The 15522-nt window shown below is 41.6% G+C and overlaps 1 protein-coding gene and 1 long non-coding RNA gene across 3 annotated transcripts in view; one reads left to right on the top strand and one right to left on the bottom strand.

The window, feature by feature from the left end:
• Positions 1-15522, top strand: part of LOC112429671 (methylglutaconyl-CoA hydratase, mitochondrial-like) — a 208533-nt gene that overhangs the window by 36893 nt on the left and 156118 nt on the right. The window lies entirely within an intron of this gene.
• Positions 11635-13523, bottom strand: LOC112432665 (uncharacterized). Of its 2 annotated transcripts, XR_013095205.1 has the most exons (4): positions 13481-13523; positions 13276-13353; positions 12931-13094; positions 11635-11789 (listed from the first exon to the last, which is right to left on the bottom strand). It is a non-coding gene; the product is annotated as an uncharacterized LOC112432665 (long non-coding RNA). The 2 variants fall into 2 exon arrangements; XR_003023161.2 differs by lacking the exon at positions 11635-11789 and having other exon boundaries at positions 12718-13094.

The following is a 15522-nucleotide window of genomic DNA, read 5'->3' as shown; positions in this document are numbered from 1 at the left end:
TTCACTTCTTACAACTTTGGGGTCCTTAGGGACTAGAAAAGCGCTATACAAATACAGGCCATTTACATCTCTGTCCTCTATTTCTGTTTCTGTGATTCAGCTTCTAATATAATATAATATAATATAATATAATATAATATAATATAATATAATTAGGAGTGGGAATTTAAAGCGGTAATTATGATTAATTCATTTGAAAAATATAACACGTAAAAGAAAACGCATTTAATGACACTTTGCATTCCAAGCAAAAGGGAACTTTTGACAATGCTAGATGTCCTGGTATACCGATTATGCTGATGCACACATAGGAGCTGCAATAATCTCAGATGAAGTATTGTGAGTCCGATGGGTTTGTTATTTTTTGCACTAAAATGTTCAATGATCACACTGTTTTAGCCTAATGTACAAAATAATGTTGGCTAAGGTTACTCACTTAAAGGTGAAGTTGGTCAAACAACCTTTTATGTTTCTGTGTTATTTTGTAAGAAGAAAAGCTCCAATTTATGTTCAAATTTAATCATTATTATTTAAAGGCAGTATCATTTTTAAAATGTACTTAAAGCACTTAAAATAGCACTTTAAATTCAAATTCAAATTTTTATTTGTCACGTACACAGTCATACACAGTACGATATGTAGTGAAATGCTTGGACAACTGCTCGTGACCTAAAGAAAACAAAAAAGGAAAAGGCTATGAATAAGATAGGAAATAAATATGAAAAATTAAAAAGTGTAAATTTAACTAGGAAGGAATAAAATATAAATTAAGGTTAAAAATGAAATAACTGTACAACACACTGGGAAAGAATAAGATAAAATATATAAATTAAATTGAAAATAAAATAACTGTACAACAAAATACACAATACTCAATATAGAACTATATAAGAATGTATGAACAAAATACACAAGAAGTATAAATAAATATATACACAATAACAGCAGCAGTGATTTAAGTGATGAAGTGAAAACAAAGTCCAGAAAGTCCAGTGTGTGTGTAAGAACCATATGTGTGGGTCAGTACTGTGTGGTGGTGTGATTGAGAGACCGTATCGCCTGCGGGAAGAAGCTCCTCCTCAGTCTCTCTGTGTTGGTCTTCAGGGAGCGGAATCGCTTTCCTGACCTCAACAGAGAGAACAGTCTGTTGTTGGGATTGCTGAGGTCCTTCACGATCTTCCTGGCCTTGGTCCAGCACTGCCTGCTGTAGATTGAGTGCAGGTCAAGGAGCTCGGAGCGGATGGTGCGCTCAGCTGACCGCACAACCCTCTGTAGAGCTCGTCTGTCCTGCATGGTGCTGTTCCCGAACCAGGTTAAGATGTTTCCCGTCAGGATGCTCTCTATGGTGCAGGAGTAAAAGTTCCTGAGCACCTTGGAGGGCAGTTGGAAGTCTCTCAAGCGTCTGAGGTGGTAGAGACGCTGTCGGGCCTTTTTCACCACGGTGTTGATGTGACAGGACCATGACAGGTCCTGCGTGATGTGAACTCCGAGGTATTTGAAGCTGTCCACTCTCTCCACTGGGCACTCGTTGATGACGGGGGTCTGGTAGTTCCTCTCCTGCTTAGTGCTGAAGTCCACTATCAGCTCCTTTGTCTTACTGACGTTTAGAAGGAGGTTGTTCCTCTGGCACCAGTTCTCCAGATTCCTAATCTCCTTCAGGTAGGCCGTCTCGTTGTTATCAGAGATCAGGCCCACCACGACGGTGTCGTCAGCAAACTTGATGATGGTGGTGGAGCTGGTAGTGGCCACACAGTCATATGTGTACAGAGAGTACAGCAGGGGGCTCAGAACACACCCCTGGGGGGCTCCAGTGCTGAGAGTGGTGGAGGCTGAGACATGTCCGCCCATCCTTACTGCCTGTGGTCTGCCAGTTAGGAAGTTGGAGATCCACTGACACATAGATGAGCTGAGTCCCAGATGCTCCAGCTTGGTGGTGAGTGTGGAGGGAATTATGGTGTTAAATGCAGAGCTGTAGTCTATGAAGAGCATTTTAACATAATTCCCCCTTCTAGTGTCCAAGTGAGTGAGTGATGTGTGGAGGAGATGAGAGATGGCATCGTCTGTGGAACGATTTGGACGGTAAGCGAACTGTAGTGGGTCCAGTGTGTCTGGTAGTGAAGAAATGATGAAGTCTCTGACCAGGCGTTCAAAGCACTTCATCACTACTGAGGTGAGGGCTACAGGGCGATAGTCATTGAGAGAAGCAGGGTGGGGTTTCTTCGGGACAGGAACAATGATGGACTCTTTGAAGCATGTGGGGATCACCGACTAGTTTTAAGTCTGCCTGATTTTGGCCAGAAATATTATTTTTGTTTCTCTGCTTTGAATTGAAATGCCATTTAAATGCTTTGTTTATGGAAATTTTAACAATAACCTACAACACAACCTTCGTGAGCATTATTTGAAGTGGGTTTAATAAACACAAAACAATGTGGAGAGAAATATCCCAGCCAAACACTAGGATGGTCTCTGCCCAACAGCCGCCGCCCTGGCATCTTATATACACACAGCGAAAGAAAGACCTTGTTTTCTGCTTAGCGGTCACCTAGAGATTATCCCTGATAAGCAGAAGGAGTCTCACTATCTGTTTAAGTCTAAGGAGCATGGAAAGAAAAAAGCACCTGGACTTCCTTAAGTCGCTTAAAGACGTTTCACCTCTCATCCAAGAAGCTTCTGCAGTTCTAGGGTCAAATGGTGGAGAGTCAGAGAAAACGGGTGTAGGTCACAACCTTGGCTGATATAATGTAATATGAATGTTTTACATGTGCTGCTGTTGTGTTGATGGTGCAGAGATGCTGCAAAGAGTGTTTGTGATATCGAGCACAAAGATGTCTCTGTGCTTCAAGATTCAAAGTGTTTATTGTTATGTGTCACAAGAGAAAAGGCACTTCTTTGTGCAATGAAATTCTTTCTTTGCTGTCCGCCCACAGATGCCGATTAATATATACACTAGAAATAGAACATATAAATACAAATAGTACAAATAAATAGCTGAAGACAGAAAAGGAGACAAAATATGGAGATTTGAAACAGATGTGTGCAAAAGACCTGTAGCTTAATATGCTGGCTTAATATGTAAGTTGACCTGATGTGCAAAAAAAATTATTATTACTGTTCAGAATGGGTCAGCTGTTCAAGAGTCTGATAGCAGTGGGGAAGAAGGAGTTAGTGAGTCTGGATGTTCTGGATTTCACACTTCTAAACCTTCGTCTCGAGGGTGAGGTCCTTAGCGATGTAGACGCCCAGGTACCTAAAGCTGCTCACCCTCTCCACTTCTAGGCCCTGGATAGACAGCGGTGGGTGAGGCCTCCTCTTCTTCCTCATGTCCAGTATCGTCTCCTTTGTCTTGTCAGTGTTGAGGGTGAGGTTGTTGTCCTAACACCATGACACCAGACCGGCCTCCTCTCTCCTATAAGCCGCTTCGTCTCCTCCAGTGATGCGACCAATCACAGCAGTGTCGTCTGCGAACTTCAAAATGATGTTGTCTTTGTTGGAGGTGAAACAGTTGTGGGTGCACACGGTGTAGAGGATGCAACCTTGTTGGACACCAGTGTTTGTAATAATGCTGGCTGAAGTCCTGTTGCCGATCCTGACAGACTGAGGCCTGCCAGTCAAAAAGTCCTGTAGCCAGTCACATAGGGTGGGGTGCAGGCCGAGTGTCGCCAGCTTGTGAGTGAGTTTGTGTGGGATGACAGTATTGTTTTCTTTGTCTTTGTTTTCCGAGTGGGAGAGTGAATAGTGAAGGGCAGCTGCGATGATGTCTGACGTGGACCTATTGGACTGGTAGGCATACTGCAGGGGGTCCAGAGTGTCTGTGATGTTGCTCTGGATGTAGGCCAGCACCACTCTCTCAAAGAACTTCACAATGATTGGAGTGAGTGCAACTGGTCTATAGTCGTTCAGTCTGTGGCTGGTGTCCTCACCGAGTGTTGTTCCTGCTGTTTGAGGTGGATGAAGCTCCTGAGACGGAGCTGTGAAGGAGCACAAACACCTTCAGACTCTTTCTCACATAAATGGAACCAGAGTGCAGATGTGTTCCTGATGTTCACTCATTTGATGTTTGGAGGATCAGTGAGTTCAAGTCCACACTGAACCTCTTTAAACAAAGTCCCAGAGCAGCATCCAAAGCTCACTTATTCTACTTTGTCAAAGGAGCTTGCAAAGAAAAGCGTCTGGACTTCTTTAAGTTGCTTGAAGACGTTTCACCTCTCATCCGAGAAGCTTCTTCAGTTCTAAGGTCAAATGGTGGAGAGTCCCAGATATAAACCTAGTGGGAGTTTCCCCCCACAGAGGGACAAAAGGACCCCCTGATGATCCTCTAATCGCCTGAGACAAGGTGTGAAACTGGGTGTGGGTCCCAATCAGCCAGAGTTTCGGGTGGGTTCATTGTGAAACCTGGCCCCACCTTATCATGCGAATTCCTGAGATCAGATGGCCCAGGATGTGAGTGGGCGTTAAGGCGTCTGGGAAGGGATCTCAAAACTGGATTATAGATGGCAGAGAGTTGGTGCCGCATGATAAGGTGGGGCCAGGTTTCACAATGAACTCACCCGAAACTCTGGCTGATTGGGACCCACACCCAGTTTCACACCTTGGCTCAGGCGATTAGAGGATCATCAGGGGGTCCTTTTGTCCCTCTGTGGGGGGTCACTCCCACTAGGCTTAAATCTGGGACTCTCCACCATTTGACCTTAGAACTGAAAAAGCTTCTCGGATGAGAGGTGAAACGTCTTCAAGCAACTTAAAGAAGTCCAGACGCTTTTCTTTGCAAGCTCCTTTGACTACGATGGCCTGGATGACTGAGAACCTTCACAGACTTATTCTACTTTGTATTTTCTACTGACTTTTATTTGGATTTCATTTGGACTTTTTCTTTGGCTTCACTTCAGTTTCAGTGAGTTTCCTCAGAGGATTTTCTTCTTTCACTTTAGTTTGGATTCTTTCAAATATTTCCTTTTGATTGGTTTAAGTCTATCTCCAAATAAACCTTACCTTGATGACTGAGTAGCTGGGTAGTGCAGTGGTAAAACTACACATCTTTGAAGCAGGAGTTGCAAGTTTGATTCCCACCCAGTATCCAGTAAGGATCCTGGCTTCACCCCTCATGCTAACCAGAAAACCCTGGAATGGCGTGGCTTTGTCTGCAGCACAAACACAAGAACATTTCACTACACATCGTTCTCTGTACGATACTGTATATGACAAATAATAAAGCTTGTTTGTTTGAGCATGCATCAAGACAGTTTAAAAATTCACATTTTTATTTATTATGGCAGAATGATTGATAGGACCAGATGGCCCTGCAGTATAAAGTGATCTGGGAGAAACACCACTGTATATCAGTGAAGCAGCAACATGTTTTTGTGGTGTTGCACTTTGTAGACGGTCCCTGAGCACTTCTCTCAAACTCAGCTGCACCTGGAGACAAGCAGGGTTTCTTTCACCTCCACCTTAATGTTGGGATTCAGATGCTGATGATGTTCTGATAACCTTTCTTATCTGTTATTGATCCAGTTCAAATATGTGGCATTATTTCAAACTTATGTGGTTCTTTCAATAAACTCAAACCAAATGGAGGCTCTGCTCTTTCCACGGTGAATCACGCACCCACGCCCTGGAGGGTTTATCAACTTCAAGTTCAGCCTCTGAGCATGTTGAACCAGTTTACTGGATCACAGCCCAGCAGGAAATCCTCTCTGTTCGTTAGCAGTGAGGCAGGAATGGCAGAGTTTTGAGATGTGGATTCACTCAGTTATGAGCGGAGTGATCAGGACTCTGTGTTTGCTGTCCTTCTTTGAAGGATGATGAAAAACTTGCTGTCGTTCCTGCTCCTCGGTAAGAAACTCCGAATATATTTAAAAGTCTAGAAGTGAGTAAACTGCCTATTTCAGGCAGGAAATGTTTACAGCAGCCATGGAAATATGTTTCATGGATACCTGAGTAAGAGTCAGTTACTGGATTAGAGTCTGTTAACTGTTTATTGGTTAAATTATCTAGTTTTAAGCGATTCTACAAAGTTTTGTTTTGTGCAGATGCATCACAGTCAGTCAAGTAGAGGGGAAGAGGGGGACGTGTGTGTGTGTGTGTGTGTGTGCGTGTGTGTGTGTGTGTGTGTGTGTGTGTGTGTGTGTGTGTGTGTGTGTGTGTGTGCGTGTGTGTTGGGGAAAGATCATGAGTACAGCAGAAAACAGAAACAGGTTTATCCACTTGAGAAAGAGCAAGAGGCTGAAAAGACATTTAACATTTAATTTGACTAATATTTTCTTTCTGTTTCTGCACAGACATTGAGATAAGAACATTGTCAGGAATTCTTGTGATCATGATAATTTGGGCATGTGGTAATCTGATATTGTGACCGTCCTAATCTACATAATTAGTGTTTTTGCCAAGGTCCGGAGTCTGGTGACTCCATGTTTGTGTTTTTTGATTACTAATATGCTTAGTTTCTGGATATATTTTGGTAATTTCTCCTCCTTAGGTTTTGTTCCTGTGCTGTTAAGTGTTTCATGTCTCTAGTATAGGTTTGGTTCTCTTTATTGATTTCTGCTTGTGTTATATTTATAGTTCCTAGTTTCTAGTTTTCTGTCCCACGTTTAGTTATTCTCATGTTGCATCAGTTTCCCTAGTCAGTCATGTCTCCACATCACAGTGTGAAGTCTGCGTCTTTGTAAATGCCTCTTGTTTCCTCTTTTATTTAGACAGTCTTGCATCCCACGTTCAGTGTTTTGAGGTTTGCTTCCTTTGGTTCATCATGTCAGATTATGTTCAGCTATGTCTCCCTCCTGTTGTGTATTCCCTCTGTTGTGGAAAATCTTAAATAAAATTGCAACCACCAGATGAGCATCTCTTTTGAAGTGAGGTTTACTAAAAAAGAAAAGCATAGCAGTGGAGAAAACATTCAGGTCAAACACCAAAATGGTTGTCTGAATATTGACACCGCCTGAAACTCTTTTATACCTTCCCAAACACTCTCAAAGAAAGAACATCATATATCCAGTCCAGCTCATCCTTGACCCCCTGCCACTCTATGGATGGATCTCTTGAACTTTACAATGGGCCCTCTGTGAAAGTGCAATAAACCCACTTGTGATAACATTATACATGCATACATACAAGTGGTGACAGCAGTGATCTTGCTTTACTAAAGTGATATGATTAAAATATGTGATTAATACATCAGAAAAGAAATCTTCCACCACACCTCGTAGCCCTCTGTGTATATATTGTGGGTGTTTCCTTTGTTCCTCGTTGGGTTGTCTGTTCATCGGCCATTATTTGATTCCTCATGGTTCCAAGTCCCCAGGTTGCTCCAATTTCCTCTATTGTCATTTGGTTGACTTTTTAAAGACGCGAATATCACACCGGAAACAAAGCACTCCTACAGGAGTTTCCCCACCGGAAGTAGCATATGCTAAGGTGCACATAGTCTATTCAGTCTGCTGCTCAGAGATCAGAGTTCATGTTCAGCAACCACACTGACAGCAAGAGGAGGAAACGATTGGTTTAATTTAACAGAACTGAGCTGTGGATTAAAACAATAAAAATATATAAGTGAGTCTCACATCAAACACAGACCAGAGCATTAAGTGTAATAAGAAGCAGGTGAAGGTTGAAAAACATGAGTGTGAGGGTCCCTCACTTGTGCACGCTTGGACAGGTAAACACATCAGGAGATGAGGAGAGTTGGCAAAGTACAGACATTCAGTACTTAAGTACAACTACAAATACTACTATTAGAAATACTCCAGTAAAGCTGAAGAACTGTTTCCACTTCTTTACTCAAGTAAAAGTCAAAAAGTAGAGGCTCTGAAATGTAATCAGAGTAAGAAAGTAAAAACAGCTCTTTGGAGGACGTTTGTGCAAAGCTAACTGAACCTCGTGCTTTATTAACATAATAATAAAATAATGTTTGTAGATGGGAAACAAACTTTAGTTTTTTTATTCTAATCATACCTGGCTTGAATAAGTAGAAAACAAAAGAAAATAAAACTGTATTTCTATTTCCTGTTGCTACATTGTAGAGGGTGACTTTGCCTCTAAACAGTGAAATGTGTACAGTCAGTGGTTAAAGTGGATTCAGCAGGTGGAGGAACTTTAAAACTGGTTGTAATGTCTCAGTGTGGGGAAAAGAATCAGACTTACAATAATTTCTATTCAGAGCTCCAGAAGATTTCCTTAGTGTACAGGCTGGTATCAGCTGACCTGATGCTCTTTGTGTATGTACAAAACTGAATTCAACCAGATGTGAGCAGATGTTTCATGAGTTGTCCTGGCTGATTTCATTCTCTACACTGACAGTACACCGTTTATTCTGTCTGTTTACTAGATGGTACAAAGTTGGTATGAAGGTGGAATTCAGTCAGTGAATCTCAGCATCATCAACTAAAGTTCAAATGAATCTCTGCTACACTTGATGTAAGCTAACTTTGACTATGAATCCACAGCCACGGTGGATCAGTCACACACTGTTCTTTACTTTAAATCCATCACAGTACAGCAAACTAACCTGCTTATCCTGCACTTTTCAATGAGTCACATTCAGTGTGAGCAGCCAAACATGATGGCAGACTGCCACAGATCACTTCTGAGGAAAGAGGAGGCGTTCAGCTTCCTCATAGTTTCACACCTGCATGAAGCAGCCTCACCCTGACAGCTTCAAATCACTGTGTCAGCTGATCACTTGCTGTCCTGTGATTGGCTGAGCTTCAGGCCTTCTCTCAGTCAAACTGGAAACAGGGATTGAGACAGTGTGAGGGTTTGTGGAGTGCCACAGTGCTGTAATGAATACTGTAGTGGAAGAAGTTCTTTCACACTCTTCATCCTGGAGCTGCTTTATGTCCATGATCTGCATGGAAACTGGATGGATTGACTGCAAAGTTCTGTTTAGAAGGATCAGCTGGTCTTTTTTCTCGTAATTCTTACCTACATGGCACAGCTGATGTTTCTGTGTTACCCTGTTAAGATCCATCCTCAGTCAGAAATGTGTTCCACTGAGAACCTTCTGGTCCATGTTCTATCATGTTCTACAGCTGCAGTGTTTCTCCACTCACAGCTGGATATGCTGCAAAAACAATGAGTCTTTGACTGCTTATCCTTTCCCAGCTACCACAGGGAGAGAGGCAGGGTACACCCTTTCTAGGTTGCCAGCCTGACGCTGGGCTAACACAGAGACAGACAACCGTTCACACTCAGACCTAAGGGCAATTTAGAATTCAGCAATTAACCTAAGGGAAAGATAAAATACAAGCATTAAAAAGATCATAGCCTTAAACAGATTTGTTTACTCAGTTTTCTTTTTTCACTTTTTGCTTTTCAGTTTAAATCCTGTTTTCTTTGACTGTGTGTGAGAGGGGCTGAGAGGCGGGGCTTCTCTGCTGAGTCTTGAATGTCATTTGCATATAATCTGCATCCCACTGACACTAACATCTGCAAGTGATAACAAGACAAAGCAAATTAAAACCCTCACATAAACTCCAAACATCAGTTAAGATGAGCAGCTAGTTTCATCAGCGGGATACAAGTATGATAAAGGTAACATAAAGAGAGAGGACACATCTCATTAGAGTCCCTTTATTAAACTGTATTAATTATTTAAAGGTATAAATCAGTTGGAGCACAGAGAGGAGGGGTCAGGATCTCCTGAGCTGTCACAGACTCAGTTTGACAGACTGATTATTTCTGCCATGGATGTTTATCATAAAGAGTGAGTGAGACCTCTCTGAACATTAATGACTATGAAACCATGGTAACAGCGATCATATCCATTAATTACTGTGTGGTTAAACTTCCTGTCAGATACACGCTGTTGTCTCTGCCTCTGGTCTGTTTAAAGGACCAGTTCATCCAGATTAACCACAGCTGACTGTATCCTGAACACAGAGACGGTTTCATGTGTGTCCTTGTTTTACTGCTTAATTTTACACTGACCATAACAGAGTGGAGCAACAAACTAATGTAAAAGTTTTCAGTTCAGCTCTATTAACAAATACGAACAGAGGATCTCATTGTGAACTGAGGGCAGGGTGTAGCTGAAGGGTCTGTGGAGCTGCTACTTTACTCCACGGTAGTTTCATGTCATCTATAGCGGAACAAACAGTAGCAAATAAATCCTCTTGTTTGGTTCTTAAGGCTCTGGGGGTCAAGTATCTCTTCACTCACGTTCATTTCATTGTCCACTCCTCTCAAAAAATTAATATTATTGAGCAATGTCTGTGAAGGTTCTCAGTCACCCAGGCCATCGTAGTCTAAGGAGCTTGGAAAGAAAAATGAAGACGTTTCACCTCTCATCCGAGAAGCTTCTTCAGTTCTAAGGTCAAATGGTGGAAAGTCCCAGATTTAAACCCAGTGGGAGTTTCCCCCCAAAGAGGGACAAAGGACCCCCTGATGATCCTCTACCTAATCACATGAGCCAAGGTGTGAAAGCGGGTGTGGGTCACAATCAGCCAGGGTTTTGAGCTCATTGTGAAACCTGGCCCCACCCTATCATGTGATTTCCTGAGGTCAGATGGCCCAGGATGTGAGTGGGCGTCTGGGAAGGCCCACTCACATCCTGGGCCATCTGATCTCAGGAAATCATGAGGTAGGAAACTATTTTGTGCAACTTTTTTGTATTTACAGTTTTGAGGGATAAGCCTCTTAAATTTCTCTAACTAGAAATATATGTTAAAAAAACAAAAACAATTTTCAATTTTTTTGTAGTTTATTGCACTTTTTTGCAATTTATGTAATTACTATGCACTTAATGCAGACATATTATTAAAATTTGGGCTATAAGGGTTGTATTGATGTATAGCAACTTGAAATGCTCCCAAAAATGGCTCCACAGCATGTAAAAATATAATATAAGCTCTGGCGGACTTGGGTCTATGGTAAGTCTTAAAGGGTTAATATTTCTTGAAAATAGCCACAGTCTCTTGGCAGATTAGGCCGACACAGTTGTTTTGTATTTCAGTGAAAAAGTACAACAATTTCCACATATCCTGGAAGTGACAGCCCTCGCTGCCAGCTTTCCTTTTTTTAGTTACACTTGCCATTTTAGAAATGGGCTTAAAAAGGATAAGCACAAGGGTCACGCCTAGATAGTGTGGCTATAAGTCTACTGCCAACTTCAGGTGAAATATAAAATAGCGTTATTGTAAGTCTGTATTTTATATCGTAATCAACAGTGCTGAGGTATGGAATGCCAGGACTGCCATAATGAATTAATTAAATACACCATTAAATAATTAATTAAATGTGGCAATAATTAATTACAATTGGAATTAATTAATTAAATAAATAGTTATGACTGTCACAGTGAACTCTTCAGAGGGAGCAGAAAACCTTCAGGTCCTCCAAAACATTTAACAAAGATGAAGATACAGCAGAGTTTAAAGGAAGTGCTTAGAAAATAAAGACCAGGAAGAGTCACATTTTCCAACATTTTCTGTAAACTCAGTAAAATGCACCAAACTGAGGCTGGTTCATGAACACAGACACACTCAGTTTAATCTGTCAGGTGTTCACAGATTAAATGTTCAGATTTAATAAATAAATGCATTCAATTTGAGTGTCTGACTGTAAAACTGGTCTCTGTGTCCTGCTGATAAATGTGGGCTCTGAGATAAACACACTGCATGCAGATAATTTGTGTTTATGTGTCCTCAGTTTCCCAGCATGCCCCGGCTGTGGTGGTGGAGGTGAATGAGGGGGAAAGATCTGTCCTGCTTCCCTGTCAGTACTCAGGTTTTATACCTGATGACCTCACAGTGATGTGGACTCGCTCTGATCTTGATCCCAAATCTGTCCATCTACGACGAGAAGGAGACGATCTTACAGGGCAAAACCAGCGTTACAGCGGGCGCACATCAATGAGGTCTGATGCTCTGGACACTTTAGACTTCAGCCTCACTCTGAGAAAACCAACAAAGACTGACAGTGGCAGCTACACCTGCTCCATCAGCGATGAGAGAGAAGAACTGCGACTGAGAGATATACATCTGCAGGTCAAAGGTCAGTCAGAACTCTGGGTGGGTTAGAGACTCCACATGGAGCCTGTTATCTATGTGACATCTCAGAGTAAGAGGTCAAACTGAAGTTTTGTAAATTGTTGTGACTAACCTGAAAAACCAGCAGCAACATGTAGCTCAGAGCTAACCTCAGTGCAAACAGGATGTCTCTGCTACAACAGCTGCAGTCTTTACTGCATGTGCAGGGTTACACTCGCAACATTTACACACTGTACACAGTGGAGAGCATGAGCTCTCTAAGCCTCACTGCAGCTCACAGAGCAGCAGGAAGTGTCCTGATGTTGTACAGACTCAGACTGGAGGAGCTGCTATGAAACGCAGACAGAGCAGAGATGGTTCATCATGTTTCATCCAGCTGGTCCTGATGTCACTGAGACTCTCAGGTTAATAACTGCTGTTAGGATATGTAGTGCAAATCATAGTGGGGTTCAGGTAACAGCGAGGGGACTGCAGAGTTAATGGCATAAAACTGTAGGACTGATGTTTATATTTTGATATTGTTCTGCTTAAGTTTTTATCTGTTACATTTATCAACCATCATCTCAGACAGCTGCTGCCTGACGGAAACACTTGAAATAGTTTCGATAGACTTTCCTGTAAGTTCATTATACACAAACAAAGCATTTACTCATTTGAGAGACATTTGTAAAAAACTAAATAGAAAGCATCTGTTTCAGTGGACTGGCTGTCCCAGAGAAAGATCCAGTGACTATTTTATGAAACCATTCAAGAGTAAAAGCAAAAGATCCCAGACAGCCTCTCTACTTCTAAGGTTAGACTCCAAACTTTCCTTTTTTGATAGAGATTATAGTTTTTACGCTTATAGGGCTATAGATAGAAACAATATCAATTTGGCCAATGGTAGAGATTTTGACTATAGCTCAATGGCAACTAAAGAGTCAAGTATAAGTCAATTAAGTACCGTATCTACATTTCTTTCATGTATGCTGTCCAATAGAGGCTGAACCGTTTGAAGTCCGGCATCACTTGTGTCACTGCTCTGACTGCCGGTGGTTGAGACAGAAAATGTATCTGTTAGACTTGGAGAGGAGGACTCTTCCACATGTTGCTTCAGGACAGTCAAATCTGAGGGTGACAAATAAAAATATTACAATATAAGGTATCTACAATCAAAAACACAACACAACAAAGATACCATTTATGCACACAGGGCCAGTAAACTGCACGCTTTGATTAAAGTATACTTTCTCCCAGGAGAACAGATGGTTATTTTGTATTTTAATATGGTAATATACAATTTACATACCACAAGGTGTGAGTGTCACATAGTGTGTTAGGTGTGAGCAGTCGCGCAGCTTCTTGGATGATTGTGTTTCCAGGATGTCTGAAATGCATGTGATAAATCCAACTTACTGTTGTTACCACAGGATATTAGACAAATTAAAAATGTTTATTTAAGAGTAACTGTACAAATCAAATCCTTCAAAATCTATCAGAGCATATTTACTTACCTTCAGCTGTATAGATGACAAAACACACCTCTTTGCCTGCTGCAAGTTCAGGAAAGACATCCTCATCCACCTCTATACCCTGCTCATCCGTGACTTTCAGTGCTGCATTTTCTGGTATGAGAAACTTCTGCTGCACTGAAGTAAAATCATCACTCAGTTACTAACAACATTATCATTTCCTCTTTAATGACTTAGTACAAACCATAACTTACCTGCTCTCACAAAATCTGTGAAGCTGACTTCTTCCAATTTTGCATATTTCTTTGTCTCTCTGTGTTTTACTTTTATCAACATCTTGGCCACCCACGAAAAAAAATACCTTTACTAATGTGAAACACAACACAAGAAGAAGAGGTTGTATATGGTAACTTTATGTAAACTGTGTATAACTTAATCAATAAACACTTTCTTACATTGAGCTAGCCTGTCCACACTAAATATTGCTTAAAATCTATTTAGCTAGGCTGGTTTAGCAGACTATGTGACCGCATGTTTGCTGTGTCCTTGTCTTTACAGTTCTGGAGACAGGGTTGTGTGCATGTCTCAGTGTGCAGCAGGACTAACTAACTGATGTTAATGGTACCTCAACATCTCATCAGTGCAGGCTGCACCTCTCGTTGGTTAAATACGGCCATTACCATGAGTCTAAACAGAATATTACTGTAGTTAGCTAACGTTAAATTAAACGTTGGTGTTAAAATTAAGAAATAGAAATAAACGTTTTCATTGACAACATGAAATGTGTATCTTAAAATACAGTAAGATAAGTTAGTTAGCTAACTTTTGACTAGCTTTAGCCTAGCTGCTATCTCCAAATCAGCACAACATACAGAAAACACATGTAGTGCTAGTTGGTTAACTTTATATTTTACTTGTGCATCCATGTAACTGAATATATATAAATAACATCACTACACTCTCAGAAAATCCCAAAGTAAATAAAGTATTTTTACCTCCTACATGTCGGAGTCCAAGAAAGAAACACAGATAGGCGCGGTAACAGTCGACAGACAAACAACACCAGCAATGTGTTGAATTAGACTCCTTAGCACCCAGTGAATGAACACCTAAATATTACACCGCTTTAGAGTACTCCCCAACACTGACTGTAGTATAAGGTGAAAAATAAACTCCAGGATATTTAACTCCAGAGATTTGCTGTGTAGATACTCAGCCGTGCTTCAGTTACCATCAGTGTGACTGCTGCTGCTTCTACACCTGATACTGTGGTTTATTGTCCTTTCAGACCACCAGGTGGAGGTGGAGGAAGGCTCAGAGTCTGTCATTCTGCCCTGCAAAACTACAGCTGACCTGCCTCAGGACACCAGAGTGGAGTGGACTCACTCTGACCCTGAACTGATGGTGGTTCATGTGTATCCAAACAAAAGTAACCACCTGGATGACCAGGACAGTTTTTACAGAGACCGAACAAAGATGAACGAAGACCTGCTGAGAACTGGAGACCTCAGTCTGACCCTGAAAAACCCCACAAAGAGAGACAGTGGAGGATACATCTGCACCATCTACAGGGACAAAGACATCCTGAGACACAAAGTAGTGCTGCAGGTCAAAGGTCAGAGATGTAGAAAAACACCAGGTGTTAGTGGAGGAAATTGAGGTCAATGTTCAGCAGTCATGTTGATATCGTTTTATGTTTCTCCACAGAACCATTTCCATCCTGGGCCACAGCTCTCCTGGTTCTCCTGGTTCTTCTTGTGGTTTCTGGAGGTCTTCTATATTGTTTCTGTCACTATTTCATGTCAGGTGAGTGTCTCCTACTACACTACCCATAATGCCGATGGTCAGCAGGTGTCCTCTGGTGGCTCCTTGACTGTGGCTCACACAAACTTGTTCCAGAAGCTGAAAGAGTTGAGAGTTACAAACAGCTGATACAGAGAGCTGAAGAGAAACTTCCAGGTTTGTTCCAGAAGTCAGAAAACCTCCTTCAGACTCAGTCATTGATCAGTGAAACAGCTCCACAACATGACTTTACTAAACAGTGTGTGTGCTTCACTGCATTGATCTGACACAGAGGCTGCATG

The sequence above is a fragment of the Maylandia zebra genome, linkage group LG3 (assembly GCF_041146795.1).
Source record: "Maylandia zebra isolate NMK-2024a linkage group LG3, Mzebra_GT3a, whole genome shotgun sequence".
Classification (NCBI taxonomy): domain Eukaryota; kingdom Metazoa; phylum Chordata; class Actinopteri; order Cichliformes; family Cichlidae; genus Maylandia; species Maylandia zebra.
This window is presented reverse-complemented; position numbering and strand designations above follow the sequence as displayed.